General features: G+C 38.4%; 2 non-coding genes across 2 annotated transcripts; both read left to right on the forward strand.

Annotated features, from left to right (window-relative positions):
- The first annotated feature begins 258 nt into the window (after nucleotides 1-258).
- Nucleotides 259-366, forward strand: LOC130938013 (small nucleolar RNA R71). The gene has a single exon (XR_009069197.1). It is a non-coding gene; the product is annotated as a small nucleolar RNA R71 (small nucleolar RNA).
- Nucleotides 367-16,593: 16,227 nt separating this feature from the next.
- LOC130937483 (small nucleolar RNA R71) lies at nucleotides 16,594-16,701 on the forward strand. The gene has a single exon (XR_009068702.1). It is a non-coding gene; the product is annotated as a small nucleolar RNA R71 (small nucleolar RNA).
- Nucleotides 16,702-17,045: the final 344 nt, after the last annotated feature.

Consider the following 17,045-nt stretch of genomic DNA (forward strand, 5'->3'; position numbering starts at 1 on the left):
AGTCAATATTTTGTTCTGAGCCAATATGGCATTCAGAGTATCAATCTCAAGAACTCCTTTCTTCTGATTCGTCCCATTGTTCACAGGATTCCTTTCAGGAGTGTACATGAATTGGTTATTTGCAACCATTTCAATGAGTTCTTGAGCTTCTGCAGGTGTCTTCTTCAGATGAAGAGATCCTCCAGCAGAGCTATCCAATGACATCTTGGACAGTTCAGACAGACCATCATAGAAGATACCTATGATGCTCTATTCAGAAAGCATGTCAGAAGGACACTTTCTGATCAATTGTTTGTATCTTTCCCAAGCTTCATAGAGGGATTCACCTTCCTTCTGTCTGAAGGTTTGGACTTCCACTCTAAGCTTACTCAATTTTTGAGGTGGAAAGAACTTTGCCAAGAAGGCATTGATTAGCTCTGTCTCTTACAGCAAAAGGGAATAGCATAAGTCTGTAGACCTCAGGGTCAACCCCATTGGTCTTGACAGTGTCACAGATTTGCAAGAATTCAGCCAAAAGCTGATGAGGATCTTCTAATGAAAGTCCATGGAACTTGCAATTCTGTTGCATTAGAGAAACTAATTGAGGCTTAAGCTCAAAGTTGTTTGCTCCAATGGCAGTGATAGAGATGCTTCTTCCATAGAAGTCGGGAGTAGGTGCAGTAAAGTCACCCATCACCTTCCTTGCATTGTTGGCATTGTTGTTGTTTTCGGCTGCTATGGGTTCTTCTTCTATGAAGATTTCTATTAGGTCCTCTACAGAGAGTTGTGCCTTAGCTTCTCTTAGCTTTCGCTTCAAGGTCCTTTCAGGTTTAGGGTCAGCCTCAACAAGAATGCTTTTGTCTTTGCTCCTGCTCATATGAAAGAGAAGAAAACAAGAAAATATGGAATCCTCTATGTCACAGTATAGAGATTCCTTGAGGTGTCAGAGGAATAGAAAAATAGAAAGAAGAGGTAGAAGAATTCGAACTTAGAAAGATAGAGTTTGAATTGTGCATTGAGGAGGAGTGTTAGTCCATAAATAGAAGGATTTGAGAAGAGGGGAAGAAATTTTCGAAAATAAATTAAAAAGATTTTAAAAACATTTTGAAAAAATACTAATTGATTTTTGAAAACTAAGAGTGGAAAAAGAAATCAAGTGATTTTTGAAAAAGATTTTGAAATTAGAAAGTAAAAAGATATGATTGAAAACTATTTTGAAAAAGATGTGATTAATAAGATATGATTGAAAAGTTATGGTTTTAAAAAAGACATGATTGAGAAGATATGATTTGAAAAACAAGTTAAAAAGATTTGATTTTGAAAATTAATGACTTGGCTAACAAGGAAAGATATGATTCAAACATTAAACCTTTCTCAACAGAAAAGGCAACATACTTGAAATGTTGAATCAAATCATTAATTGTTAGCAAGTATCTTTGAAAATGGAAAGAAATTGATTTTGAAAAAGATTTGATTGAAAAGATATGATCTGAAAAAGATTTGATTTTGAAAAAACAAAATCTTCCCTCTTGTGCCATCCTGGCGTTAAACGCCCAGAATGGTATCCATTCTGGATTTTAACGCCCAAAACACTACCCTTTTAGGCATTAAACGCCCAGCCAGGTGCCCTGGCTGGCGTTTAAATGCCAGTTTTCCTTCCTCACTGGGCGTTTTGAACGCCCAGCTTTTTCTATGTAATTCCTCTGCTGTATGTTCTGAATCTTCAATTCTCTGTATTATTGACTTGAAAAGACACAAATTAAAATTTTTTTGGATTTTTAATAATGAGGAATAATCAAAATGAAACTAAGATCAAATAAACAATGCATGCAAGACACCAAACTTAGAAGTTTGTATACTATTGACACTAACAAAATGAGAATGCATATGAGAAACAACAAAACACTCAAGACAAGAGAATTTAAAGATCAGAACAAGGAAATCATCAAGAACAACTTGAAGATTAATGAAGACACATGCATGAATTTGAAAAATGCAAGAAGAATAGAAACATGCAATTGACACCAAACTTAAAATGAGACACTAGACTCAACAAGAAACATAAAATATTTTTGGTTTTTATGATTTTGTAATTTTTTTTTGGATTTTTTCGAAAATTGAAAGAAAATAAGGATATCAAAATTCTTAATGAGAATTCCAGGAATCATGCAATGTTAGTCTAAAGCTTTAGTCTAAAGAAATTAGACATGGCTAGCCAAGCTTTAGCAGGACATTGCATTCAAGAGCTAAATTGATGAGAATCAATCAGCTTTGGTGATGATAAGACATCACCTTGAAACACTAGAATTCATTCTTAAGAACTCTGAAGAAAAATACCTAATCTAAGCAACAAGATGAGCCGTCAGTTGTCCAAACTCAAACAATTCCCGGCAACGGCGCCAAAAACTTGGTGCACAAAATTGTGATCATCAATGGCGCCATCAACATGGTACGCTCAATTGCAATCTCAATTCTTTATCACAACTTCGCACAACTAACCAGTAAGTGCACTGGATCATCCAAGTAATAAACCTTATGCGAGTAAGGGTCGATCCCACGGAGATTGTTGGTATGAAGCAAGCTATGGTCACCTTGTAAATCTCAGTCAGGCAGATTCAAATGGTTATGGAGGATTAATGATTAAAAGATAAATAAAACATAAAATAAGGATAGAGATACTTATGTAATTCATTGGTGAGAATTTTAGATAAGCGTATGGAGATGCTTTGTCCCCTCCGTCTCTCTGCTTTCCTACTGTCTTCATCCAATCCTTCTTACTCCTTTTCATGGCAAGCTATATGTTGGGCATCACCGTTGTCAGTGGCTACAGTCCCATCCTCTGAGTGAAAATGTTCAACGCACTCTATCACAGCACAGCTAATCATCTGTCGGTTCTCAATCAGGTTGGAATAGAATCCAGTGATTCTTTTGCGTTTGTCACTAACGCCCAGCCTTCAGGAGTTTGAAGCTCGTCACAGTCATTCAATCATTGAATCCTACTCAGAATACCACAGACAAGGTTTAGACCTTCCAGATTCTCTTGAATGCCGCCATCAATTCTAGCTTATACCACGAAGATTCTGATTAAGGGATCCAAGAGATATCCACTCAATCTAAGGTAGAACGGAGGTGGTTGTCAGGCACACGTTCATAGGTGAGAATGATGATGAGTGTCACAGATCATCACATTCATCAAGTTGAGGAACAAGTGATATCTTAGAACAAGAACAAGCTGAATTGAATAGAAGAACAATAGTAATTGCATTAATACTCGAGGTACAGCAGAGCTCCACACCTTAATCTATGGTATGTAGAAACTCCACCGTTGAAAATACATAAGAACAAGGTCTAGGCTTGGCCGTGAGGCCAGCCCCATGATCTAAGATAGCATAAGACTACTCAAAGATAGCTACCCCGATGATCTAAGAACTAGACGTCCAAAGATGAGAATACAATAGTAAAAGGTCCTATTTGTAGAGAACTAGTAGCCTAGGGTTTACAGAAATGAGTAAATGACATAAAAATCCACTTCTGGGCCCACTTGGTGTGTGCTTGGGCTGAGCATTGAAGCTTTCATGTGTAGAGACTTTTCTTGGAGTTAAACGCCAGCTTTTGTGCCAGTTTGGGCGTTTAACTCCCATTCTTGTGCCAGTTCCGGCGTTTAACGCCGGGCAGTTTTGAGCTGATTTGGAACGCCAGTTTGGGCCATCAAATCTCCGGCAAAGTATGGACTATTATACATGGCTGGAAAGCCCAGGATGTCTACTTTCCAACGCAATTGAGAGCGCGCCAATTGAACTTCTGTAGCTCCAAAAAATCCACTTCGAGTGCAGGGAGGTCAGAATTCAACAGCATCTGCAATCCTTTTCAGCCTCTAAATCAGATTTTTGCTCAGGTCCCTCAATTTCAGCCAGAAAATACCTGAAATCACAGAAAAACACAGAAACTCATAGTAAAGTCCAGAAAAGTGAATTTTAACTAAAAACTAATAAAAATATAATAAAAACTAACTAAAACATACTAAAAACATACTAAAAACAATGCCAAAAAGCGTATAAATTATCCGCTCATCACATTACAATTTAAAAGAGAAGATAGAAAAATTGCAAAACAGTACCTTCTTCATCATCAATGTCCTCCGTCACATGTTGATAGTAGTCTTCATCAAGTGCCATGCTTTCTTCCCCATCTTCACTTAGTTTAGTGCTCGGTCCTTCAATTTCCATGTCTATCCCATTTTCTTTTAAAAATTCGTCAATTGTTCTAGCCTTTACTCCTGGCATCCTCTTACCCTTTGTTGATATTCCTTACTCCAACATTTTACTTTCATTTTCTAGGGTAGTTTCAGGAGTAGGCAAAGTTGTGTCATCTTGTCCTGTTTGAGTCTCTTCATCTGTGAGTTGAATATTCTGCTACTGCACTTGGTTGATTGTGAGTTGAGTAGAACTTGGACAACTCCGCTCTTGGCTTATAGTTGTTGGCACGTTGCTGTTCCTTTTACGAATTGCTTCGAGCTTCATTGTAAGTTCATCTGCCTCCATTATTGTAGGCTTAGACTTCTTCAAGCCTTGTGTTGATTTTTCACCCTGCACTCCATTCTTGACTTTCTCAGTAATAGGCACAGTCAATAGCTCCTTTCTTTTTTTATTTTCTAGCTGTTGTGAAGGAATGTTTGGCTGTACTTCCAAGGTGGTAGGCGTGGAATTAGTCCTTTTGCTAATAGAATCAAATGTGCTTTGCAAATGACTAAAATCCAACTTCTTTGACATGGATTTCTTCTGCACTTTGGTTGCACGCATCTCCATTTGACTTTCTGGTTCATCCATCTTTTGCTCAGATTTCTCCTTGTTATTAGCAATTGCAGCTTCCATTTTATATTTCTTGCGTTCAATTACAATTCTTTGTCTCTTAGCCTCAAATTGTCTACATCTATACATATTAAACGATAAATTGCTTAGGATGACCTATCAGAATCAGAATCTCCAATGAAGTCTACCTCATATTCTTGGGCAGAAGTCACTTGGAGAACTGTTTCAATAACCGTGGGTTGTAAATCAGTCATCTCCAGAGTAAGTTCACCATCATCAACTGGTATGGCAGGGCTCGTTATACGCTCGTGTTGTGACGCAGTGGGTTCTTGTGCCAGTAAGGTAATTCAAAGAAAATTGATCTTTTTTCCAATTCCATGAGAAACTATTTGATGTACTTTGATTCTTCCCAAAAATATTCTCAACATTTTGTAGCATCTCAAAGATTTTAGTTCCTTCAATAACAGGTGGAGAGGGTCTTAATTCTTACTTCCCATCAAAACACCTTGTATTGGTTCTCCATGAATGATCCATAAGTAAAAAGACACGATGGTCCATATAAATTGTCTTTCGACTATGTTTTAGTTGTAAGCTATAGGTATTTTTGTTGCAACAAGGGCAAGCCAATTTTTCCTTTGTACTCCACCTAGACAACATAGCATAAGCAGGAAAATTGTTGATTGTCTACAAAAGAGCTGCCCACATTTGAAAGGTCTTATTCTTTGACGCATTATAAGTTTCGACCCCTATTTCCCATAACAACTTCAAGTCTTCTATCAATGGTGTAGATACACATCAATGTCTTTACCAGGTGATTGTGGCCCAGGAATAAGCAAAGAAAGCATACAATATTTGGGTTTTATGTACATCTACCAAGGTAAATTGTATACCATCAACATCACGGGACACGTGCTACATGAAATATTCATCCTACAAAATTGGTTGAACCCATCACTTGATGAGCCTAGTCTAATATTGCGTGATTCTTTTGCAAATTCTTCATCCATTTCATCAAGGTTCTTCCATGCCAAGCCATCAGTAGGATGCTTTAACGTCCCATCTTTTACGCGCTCCTCATCATGTCACCTCAGACTAGCTGCCGTCTTTGAGCACATAAATAATCTCTGAAGTCTTGGAATTATAGGAAAGTATCTTAGAGTCTTTGCAGGAATGGGACGACCTTTCTTGTCAGGTTGGTTCTCGCTATTATCACTAGAATTTACAGTATATCGAGAAGTTCCACACACACGACATTGTTTTTCATCCTTTAGTTCTTTTCTATATAGGAGGCAATCATTAGGACAAGCATCCATTTTTTTATAATCCAGACCTAAATCTTTTATCATAGCCTTCGTCTTATGGAAAGATGAAGGTATGTTAATGTCAGACATTGCCTCTTTCAATAGCTTAAGAAGTGAAGTGAATGAGGCATTGCTCCAACTGTGTAAACACTTTAACAAGTACAGACGGATGGTGAAAGATAATGTAGAAAATTTCTTACAACCCGGGTATAACTCTTGACTTGTCCCATCTATTAAATGCAACATTAAGCAGTCCTTCAATGTCATCACGTGGACCTTCTTCATCATCCGTGTCATCGTCAACCACCATTGGGATTGTCCATTTCCCATGATTAATCCATGTTCTATATCCCTTAACAAATCCGTCGGCTACTAAATGGTCAAATACCACATCTCTTCTATACCAATTAATGTTATAATACCTCTTACAAGGACATTGAATTTGTCGTCCGTCCGGTTCTCCCTCGGAGTATGCAAAGTCTAAAAAACTAATAACACCATTGATATACTCTTCACTATACTTCGGTAGATCCATCCAATCCTTTGGAATATCACAAAATCTAATCGATAATTATTAAATTTTTTAGTAGAAAAATTTACAAGGGGTCGCAAAGTGAAGATAACAAGAATAGAGGAGGAATGGTGTTATTCGCTATAAAGGGAATGGGCAATGAAAAGGACTTTCAAAGCCTTGTAATTAGGTTGGGAAATAGTTCCTAGTCATAGAAGTAATTCTCTAGAAACCCATTGAAGTAAAACAAATAAAGAAAAACATATAATTTATAGTACAAATACAATAAGTTAAATTGCAATTTCAAAACTAACAAAACAAAAGAATTAAAGTGTGCAATGTACCTTGCCATGACACGATCAACGTTTTTACAAAATCTGCTTGGAAGACCTTAACCAAAAACTTTCGCCTTCAATTTTGGTCAATGCAAGTAAAAAACAAAGTAAACTTTCTAATAATATTTTTGCAACCATTCATAATAAACTCAAATGCAAATTATAATAATATTTTTGCAATCCTGCAGTTGCTATATAAATTTTAGGAGGGAGGTTTTTAAAATAAAAAATATAAATATTTAATCAACAAATTTTATTATCAGATTTAAGTAAAAGCATTTTACAAGTGAATAGTAAGTTAAAAATTAAAATTATTACTAGAAGCGTGAAGAGCAACAGGGCAGAAAAAAAGACAACCTAGAAGAAGGTGGAAATTAGGGCAGAACCAGATAGCACAGGGCAGAAGAGCAGCAGGCGGAATCGAAGAAGGCAAAAGCTTGTTCCTTGGATAGCAACAGGGCAGATCAATTAAATAAGTGCAGTATTTGAAATAAACAAATGCAGATCAATTATTTTACTTATTTATTTGTTGTTAACTTTGAAATCAAGGCTGCTAAATTCCTTTACCCATATTTTAGAACAATATATGTTGGTTTGAACGAGGTTGGAAACAAAGGCTATTTATGCAAAATCATAAAATCACCCAAATTAATGAACTTGAAATAAATAAATCAAATCAGACATAATAAATAAATTAATAACAGTGACAAGCATATAGAAACCCAGAATTAGTCTCATTCCTTTTTGTATGGATTAAGAGTGAATCAATCAACAACACTAAGCAGCAAAATGTGCACTCATACAAAGGTTTTGGTCAATGGAGGCAACGTTGAGGTCTAAAATAGCATTAATCTCTTTCACTTTTTAATGTAGCACAGAACAAAGCAGAAACCAAAGAAAACACAACAAGTAACTTCACTCAGCAATCCCTTGATTTCTATCAAAGATTCTAACAATAGTTTTCCGTGGACAGCATCTCTCTATAATAAATCCTTCAAGATTTGGTTCTCTCATGAAAATTCCAATTTTAAAAGAAGTACATAAATATCATAAAGAAGTACATCCAAGAGTGCCTTAAGTTGTCATATATCCAAGTAAGTTTCAAAGAAGTACATAAAGATCATAAACCTTGAAAACTGATTAGATGTAATATTACCACAGTCATACACAGATTAAAATCATTTTCAGATGGGACACAAGATAACTCAAAGTTTCTTTGCAGTTCATTTTAATTTTGTGCAACAGTAACTTGCAAAGTAACATAACACGAAATGGAAAATCCGAAATGACAATGAGTCTAACTCATTTATTGAACAAATTTTGGCATGGAGCTGAAAGGTAGAAACTATAACACCTGACTTTAATTTCTCATCCACGGCCTAGTCAAGGGCTTTTTGAGCTGGTTCGGTCAATGGATGATGCTCGGGGATAAAGAAATACAGGTTAGATTTCCCAAATAGCTCTACTGTTTCTTCCGGTACTTTGAAAAGAGAAATTTAATTGGCTCTTAAGAATTTTGCAACTTTACTTGTTCCTAAAAGAATACAAAAAATTTTTTATGTTAGAGCTTATGAGTAGAAGAAAGGCACAGAGCTATAAATTTAGAAAATGGATTCATTCAACTTCATGAAATCAAGATGGAAGGACATTGCTTTTTAATTAGCACTAAGACAGCACACACTTCAGGATTGCTCTTTAAGATTGAAGCTGGAAATTAAATTTCATTTAGTATCCAATCCAAATTCTGACCTGACCTTCCCATGATCTACAACCATAAAATTTTAAGCATATTAAAATTCTAAACTCAATCCACCAAACTTTTAACTACCGCTGATGCATCTGAATTACTTAATAGTAGTCCAAGTTTAAAATTATTGCTTATTTAAGCATCCACACAACATAAACCACTAATTCACAAATGTGGTATAAGGATATTAGATAAACAAGCTAATGTTATGGAATATTGACTGTATAAGCATAAGGCTATGGCAAAAAAAGAAATAATAACTATGCAAATGAGCAGTTCCAAAAAAGGAACAAAAAAATGCATCCAGCCATCATGATCAGATCAGAGTAAAGAAAAATAAGAGTCATAAGAGCAATTCACAATTTCCTGATAATCTATTCTCATGAAGGCTCTTTAAAGGAAAATAATTTTGCACCCAGTTAATTTTCGGGTGGTGGGGAGGTGAGATAAAAATCAAACACAACCATTTACAACCAGCAGTGAGGATCATAAAACGGTAATTGTAGATATGGATGCAAGTTGGATTCAGAATTCAATTATGTAATCTACGAACCAAATAAATTGAAGTTTGCCGAAGATCCCCCGCATGATCAAATTTTTCAAAAAACTCTATTTCACTCTGTATTAGAATTTAGATTTGAAAAAATAAAAGTAGCATGCATAGCAATCACCAATAAAAAATTTCTTAGCCAAGACTACAAAAATTTGCTGCTGAAACAGCTAAGCTAAGACAAAATTTTGCCCATCGATTGCATGTTAAATTAGTCCGAAACTCTGTTTCAATTCCATGCTAAAGTTTTGCAAAAAATATCCTAAAAAAGAACTAAAGTACTATCTCAAATTCCAAATAAAGTACTAGTAAGGAATGGAAGTATTAACCTTAACAAAATACATTAACTTTCTGGTTCAAATATACAACATATAATTTTAACCAAGCCTAACCACATCACTATCTCACATCTCCTACCCAACTTCTCAAGAAAACAAGACAAAACATGATGATTTCATTTGTTTTATGCCCAAAATTAAAAAACAAAATGCAAAATCAACAAACCCTAACAAAGCAAGATGCAAAATCATAAAGCAAAATACAAAATAAAAAAGAAAACTCTAACATAGTAAGAAGCAAAAATTACTAAAGATTGTAGAACTCGAAAAATTAGAACAACAAACCCTAAAAAATCGCAAAACCAGAAAATTCATACACATCATTGTCTCGGTTCATTGTCACTACCATCTCAGTTCTCCATCGCGGTGAGTGGAGATGAATCAGTTACAAACGAAGAGTGGGGGAAGAGCCATACCAACAGTCTCGTCGCTGTTTGAAGTTTTGATTTGAGTTATCTTCTCCGCTGCTTGATACACAATATCGCAAGAAAAGACAATAGATGAATGAACCTAGGGCTTGTGGTGCACGAGCCTAGAAGAATGAGTTCTCCTACACCGCAACACAAAATCACAAAATCAATTCATGAGTTCATAGATTATTGTACCAAACCCTCAAATTGAAACCCTAAAATTGGAACCCTACATTCTCAAATTTCAGAAACCAAATGAAGGTGGATGCATACTGGTGCACGAAATTTGGATCAATACTTTTCAAAACATAAACAATCCCTAGTAATGGCTCCAAAGACTTGGTGCTCAAAACCATGGCATAAACACAACTTCGCACAACTAACCAGCAAGTGCACTGGGTCGTCCAAGTAATAAACCTTACGCGAGTAAGGGTCGATCCCACGGAGATTGGTGGTATGAAGCAAGCTATGGTCATCTTGTAGATCTCAGTCAGGCAGACTCAAATGGGTATAGTGATGAACGAATAAAGCATAAAGATAAAGATAGAGATACTTATGTATATCATTGGTGTAAGAGCTTCAGACAAGCGTATGAAGATGCCTTCCCTTCCGTCTCTCTGCTTTCCTACTGCCTTCATCCAATCCTTCTTACTCCTTTCCATGGCAAGCTCGTGTAGGGTTTCACTGTTGTCAGCAGCTACCTCCCATCCTCTCAGTGAAAATACGTCCCTGATGCTCTGTCACAGCATAGGCTAATCATCTGTCGGTTCTCGTTCAGGCCGGAATAGAATCCATTGATTCTTTTACGTCTGTCACTAACGCCCTAGCCTGCTAGGAGTTTGAAGCACGTCACAGTCATTCAATCATTGAATCCTACTCAGAATACCACAGACAAGGTTAGACCTTCCGGATTCTCTTGAATGCCGCCATCAGTTCTTGCCTATACCACGAAGACTCTGATCTCACGGAATGGCTGGCTCGTTTGTCAGGCGAGCACTCGGTTGTCAGGCGATCAACCATGCATCGTGTTATCAGGAATCCAAGAGATATTCACTAAGCCTCAGATGCTTGTAGAACAAGAGTGGTTGTCAGTCACTTTGTTCATGAGTGAGAATGGTGATGATCCGTGACGATCATCACCTTCATTAAGTTGAAGAACAAGTGATATCTTGGACAAAGAACAAGCGGAATTGAATAGAAGAACAATAGTAATTGCATTAATACTCGAGGTACAGCAGAGCTCCACACCTTAATCTATGGTGTGTAGAAACTCCACCGTTGAAAATACATAAGCATAAGGTCTAGGCATGGCCGAATGGCCAGCCTCCCAATGATCTAAGATAGCAAAAAAATGAAGATAGCTACCCCGATATCTCAATACAATAGTAAAAGGTCCTACTTATAGAAAACTAGTAGCCTAAGGTGTACAAAGATGAGTAAATGACATAAAAATCCACTTCCGGGCCAACTTGGTGTGTGCTTGGGCTGAGCAATGAAGCATTTTCGTGTAGAGACTCTTCTTGGAGTTAAACGCCAGCTTTGGTGCCAGTTTGGGCGTTTAACTCCCATTTAGGTGCCAGTTCCGGCGTTTAACGCTGGAATTTCTGTAGGTGACTTTGAACGCCGGTTTGGGCCATCAAATCTTGGGCAAAGTTTGGACTATCATATATTGCTGGAAAGCCCAGAATGTCTAATTTCCAACGCCGTTGAGAGCGCGCCAATTGGGCTTCTGTAGCTCCAGAAAATCCACTTCGAGTGCAGGGAGGTCAGAATCCAACAGCATCTGCAGTCCTTTTGAGTCTCTGGATCAGATTTTTGCTCAGATCCCTCAATTTCAGCCAGAAAATACCTGAAATCACAGAAAAACACACAAACTCATAGTAAAGTCTAGAAAAGTGAATTTTAACTAAAAACTAATAAAAATATACTAAAAACTAACTAGATCATACTAAAAACATACTAAAAACAATGCCAAAAAGTGTATAAATTATCCGCTCATCACAACACCAAACTTAAATTGTTGCTTGTCCCCAAGCAACTGAAGATCAAATAAGATAAAAAGAAGAGAATATGTAATGAACTCCAAAAACATCTATGAAGATCAGTATTAATTAGATGAGCGGGGCTTTTAGCTTTTTGCCTCTGAATAGTTTTGGCATCTCACTCTATCCTTTGGAATTCAGAATGATTGGCTTCTTTAGGAACTCAGAATCCAGATAGTGTTATTGATTCTCCTAGTTAAGTATGATGATTCTTGAACACAGCTACTTATTGAGTCTTGGCCGTGGCCCAAAGCACTCTGTCTTCCAGTATTACCACCGGATACATACATGCCACAGACACATAATTGGGTGAACCTTTTCAGATTGTGACTCAGCTTTGCTAAAGTCCCCAATTAGAGGTGTCCAGGGTTCTTAAGCACACTCTTATTGCCTTGGATCACAACTTTATTTCTTTCTTTTTCTTTCTTTTCTCTTCTTTTTTTTTCGGTTTTTCTCCTTTTTTTTTCGCTTGCTTCCTCCCTTTTTTTTTTTGTATTCACTGCTTTTTCTTGCTTCAAGAATCATTTTTATGATTTTTCAGATCCTCAGTAACATGTCTCCTTTTTCATCATTCTTTCAAGAGCCAACATTCATGAACCACAAATTCAAAAGACATATGCACTGTTCAAGCATACATTCAGAGAACAAAAGTGTTGCCACCACATCAAAATAATTAAACTGCTATAAAATTCAGAATTCATGCAATTCTTTCCTTTTCAATTAAGCACGTTTTTATTCAAGAAAGGTGATGGATTCATAGGACATTCATAACTTTAAGGCATAGACACTAAGACACTAATGATCACAAGACACAAACATGGATAAACATAAGCATAGAATTCGAAAAACAGAAGAATAAAGAGCAAGGAAATCAAAGAACGGGTCCACCTTAGTGATGGCGGCTCTTTCTTCCTCTTGAAGATCCTATGGAGTGCTTGAGCTCCTCAATGTCTCTTCCTTGCCTTTGTTGCTCCTCTCTCATGATTCTTTGATCTTCTCTAATTTCATGGAGGAGAATGGAGTGTTCTTGATGCTCCACCCTTAGTTGTCCCATGTTGGAACTCAATTCTCCTAGAGAGGTGTTTACTTGCTCCCAATAGTCTTGTGGAGGGAAGTGCATCCCTTGAGGCATCTCAGGGATCTCTTGATGAGAGGGGTCTCTTGTGTGCTCCATCCTTTTCTTGGTGATGGGCTTGTCCTCATCAATGGGGGTATCTCCTTCTATGTCAACTCCAACTGAATAACAGAGGTGACAAATGAGATGAGGAAAGGCTAGCCTTGCCAAGGTGGAAGACTTGTCCGCCACTTTATAGAGTTCTTGGGCTATAACCTCATGAACTTCCACTTCTTCTCCAATCATGATGCTATGAATCATGATGGCCCGGTCTAGAGTAACTTCGGACCGGTTGCTAGTGGGAATGACTGAGCGTTGAATGAACTCCAACCATCCTCTAGCCATGGGCTTGAGGTCATGCCTTCTTAATTGAACTGGCTTGCCTCTTGAATTTCTCTTCCATTGTGCGCCCTCTTCACATATGACTGTGAGGACTTGGTCCAACCTTTGATCAAAGTTGACCCTTCTAGTGTAAGGATGTTCATCTCCTTGCATCATAGGCAAATTGAATGCCAACCTTACACTTTCCGGACTAAAATCCAAGTATTTCCCCCGAACCATAGTAAGATAATTCTTTGGATCCGGGTTCATACTTTGATCATGGTTCTTTGTGATCCATGCATTGGCATAGAACTCTTGAACCATCAAGATTCCGACTTGTTGAATGGGGTTGGTAAGTACTTCCCAACCTCTTCTTCGGATCTCATGGCGGATCTCCGGATATTCACCCTTTTTAAGTGAAAAGGGGACCTCGGGGATCACCTTCTTCAAGGCCACAACTTCATAGAAGTGGTCTTGATGCACCCTTGAGATGAATCTATCCATCTCCCATGACTCGGATGTGGAAGCTTTTGCCTTCCCTTTCCTCTTTCTAGAGGTTTCTCCGGCCTTGGATGCCATAATGGTTATGGAAAACGAAAAAGCAACGCTTTTACCACACCAAACTTAAAATGGTTGCTCGTCCTCGAGCAAAAGAAGAAAGAAGAGAGTAGAAGAAGAAGAAATGAGGAAGAGGGAGATGGTGGTGTATTCGGCCAAAGAGGGGGGGAAGTGTTGTTTAGGTTGTGTGAAAATGAAGGGGTGAAGAAGGGTTTATATAGGAGAGAGGGGAGATGAGGTTCGGCCATTATGGGTGGGTTTGGGAGGGAAAGTGGTTTGAATTTGAAGGGTGAGGTTGGTGGGGTTTTATGAAGGATGGATGTGAGTGGTGAAGAGAAAGATGGGAGTTGATAGGTGAAGGGCTTTTGGGGAAGAGGTGTTGAGGTGATTGGTGAATGGGGGAAGAAGAGAGAGAGTGGTGGTGGGGTCCTGTGGGGTCCACAGATCCTGTGGTGTCAAGGAAAAGTCATCCCTGCACCAAATGTTGCTCAAAATCACGTTTTGAGCTATTTCTGGCGTTAAACGCCGGGCTGGTGCCCATTCCTGGCGTTTAACGCCAGGTTCTAGCCCTTTTCTGGCGTTTAACGCCAGTCTGGTGCCCCTTTCTGGCGTTAAACGCCCAGAATGGTGCCAGACTGGGCGTTAAACGCCCAAATGCTAGCTTCACTGGCGTTTAAATGCCAGTGAATTCTTCCTCCAGGGTGTGCTGTTTTTCTTCCTGTTTTTCATTCTGTTTTTGCTTTTTCAATGGATTTTGTGACTTCTTATGATCATCAACCTACAAAAAACATAAAATAACAAAGAGAAATATATAAAATATAATCATTGGGTTGCCTCCCAACAAGCGCTTCTTTAATGTCAGTAGCTTGACAGAGGGCTCTCATGGAGCCTCACAGATACTCAGAGCAATGTTGGAATCTTCCATCACCAAACTTAGAGTTTGAATGTGGGGGTTCAACACCAAACTTAGAGTTTGGTTGTGGCCTCCCAACACCAAACTTAAAGTTTGACCGTGGGGGCTCTGTTTGTCTCTGATTTGAGAGAAGCTCTTCATGCTTCCTCTCCATAGTGACAGAGGGATATCCTTGAGCCTTAAACACAAAGGATTCTTTATTCACTTGAATGATTAGTTCACCTCTATCAACATCAATCACAGCCTTTGCTGTGGCTAGGAAGGGTCTGCCAAGGATGATGGATTCATCCATGCACTTCCCAGTCTCTAGGACTATGAAATCAGTAGGGATGTAATGGTCTTCAACTTTTACCAAAACATTCTCTACAAGTCCATGAGCTTGTTTTCTTGAGTTGTCTGCCATCTCTAGTGAGATACTTGCAGCTTGTACCTCAAAGATCCTTATCTTCTCCATTACAGAGAGAGGCATGAGGTTTACACTTGACCCTAAGTCACACAAGGCCTTCTTGAAGGTCATGGTGCCTATGGTACAAGGTATGGAAAACTTCCCAGGATCTTGTCTCTTTTGAGGTAATTTCTGACTAGACAAGTCATCCAGTTCTTTGGTGAGCAAGGGAGGTTCATCTTCCCAAGTCTCATTTCCAAATAACTTGTCATTTAGCTTCATGATTGCTCCAAGGTATTTAGCAACTTGCTCTTCAGTGACATACTTCTCCTCTTCAGAGGAAGAATACTCATCAGAGCTCATGAAAGGCAGAAGTAAGTCCAATGGAATTTCTATGGTCTCATTTTGAGCCTCAGATTCCCATGGTTCCTCATTGGAGAACTCACTGGAGGCCAGTGCACGCCCATTGAGGTCTTCCTCAGTGGCGTTCACTGCCTCTCCTTCCTCCCAGAATTCGGCCATGTTAATAGCTTTGCACTCTCGTTTTGGATTTTCTTCTGTGTTGCTTGGGAGAGTACTAGGAGGGAGTTCAGTAACTTTCTTGCTCAGCTGACCCACTTGTCCTTCCAAATTTCTGATGGAGGACCTTGTTTCATTCATGAAACTTTGAGTGGTTTTGATTAGATCAGAGACCATTGTTGCTAAGTCAGAGGTATTCTGCTTAGAACTCTCTGTCTGTTGCTGAGAAGATGATGGAAAAGGCTTGTTATTGCCAAGCCTGTTTCTTCCACCATTATTGTTATTGAAACCTTGTTGAGGTCTCTCTTGATTCTTCCATGAGAAATTTGGGTGATTTCTCCATGAAGAATTATAGGTGTTTCCATAGGGTTCTCCTAGGTAATTCACCTCTTCCATTGAAGGGTTTTCAGGATCATAAGCTTCTTCCTCAGATGAAGCTTCCTTAGTACTGCCAGGTGCATTTTGCATTCCAGACAGACTTTGAAAAATCAAATTGACTTGCTGAGTCAATATCTTGTTCTGAGCCAGTATGGCATTCAGAGTGTCAATCTCAAGAACTCCTCTCTTCTGACTAGTCCCATTGTTCACAGGATTCCTTTCAGAAGTGTACATGAATTGGTTATTTGCAACCATTTCAATTAGCTCTTGAGCCTCTGTAGGCGTCTTCTTCAGATGAAGAGATCCTCCAGCAGAGCTATCCAAGGACATCTTAGATAGTTCAGAGAGACCATCATAGAAAATACCTATGATGCTCCATTCAGAAAGCATGTCAGAGGGACATTTTCTGATTAATTGTTTGTATCTTTCCCAAGCTTCATAGAGGGATTCTCCATCCTTCTGTCTGAAGGTTTGGACCTCCACTCTAAGCTTACTCCATCTTTGTGGTGGAAAGAACTTTACCAAGAAGGCATTGACTAGCTTTTCCCAAGAGTCCAGGCTTTCTTTAGGTTGAGAGTCCAACCATATTCTAGCTCTGTCTCTTACAGCAAAAGGGAATAGCATCAGTCTATAGACCTCAGGGTCTACCCCATTAGTCTTGACTGTGTCACAGATTTGCAAGAACTCAGCTAAGAACTGATGAGGATCTTCCATTGGAAGTCCATGGAATTTGTAATTCTGTTGCATTAGAGAAACTAATTGAGGCTTAAGCTCAAAGTTGTTTGCTCCAATGGCAGGGATAGAGATGCTTCTCCCATAGAAGTCGGGAGTAGGTG

Source organism: Arachis stenosperma, chromosome 6 (assembly GCF_014773155.1).
Source record: "Arachis stenosperma cultivar V10309 chromosome 6, arast.V10309.gnm1.PFL2, whole genome shotgun sequence".
Taxonomy (NCBI): domain Eukaryota; kingdom Viridiplantae; phylum Streptophyta; class Magnoliopsida; order Fabales; family Fabaceae; genus Arachis; species Arachis stenosperma.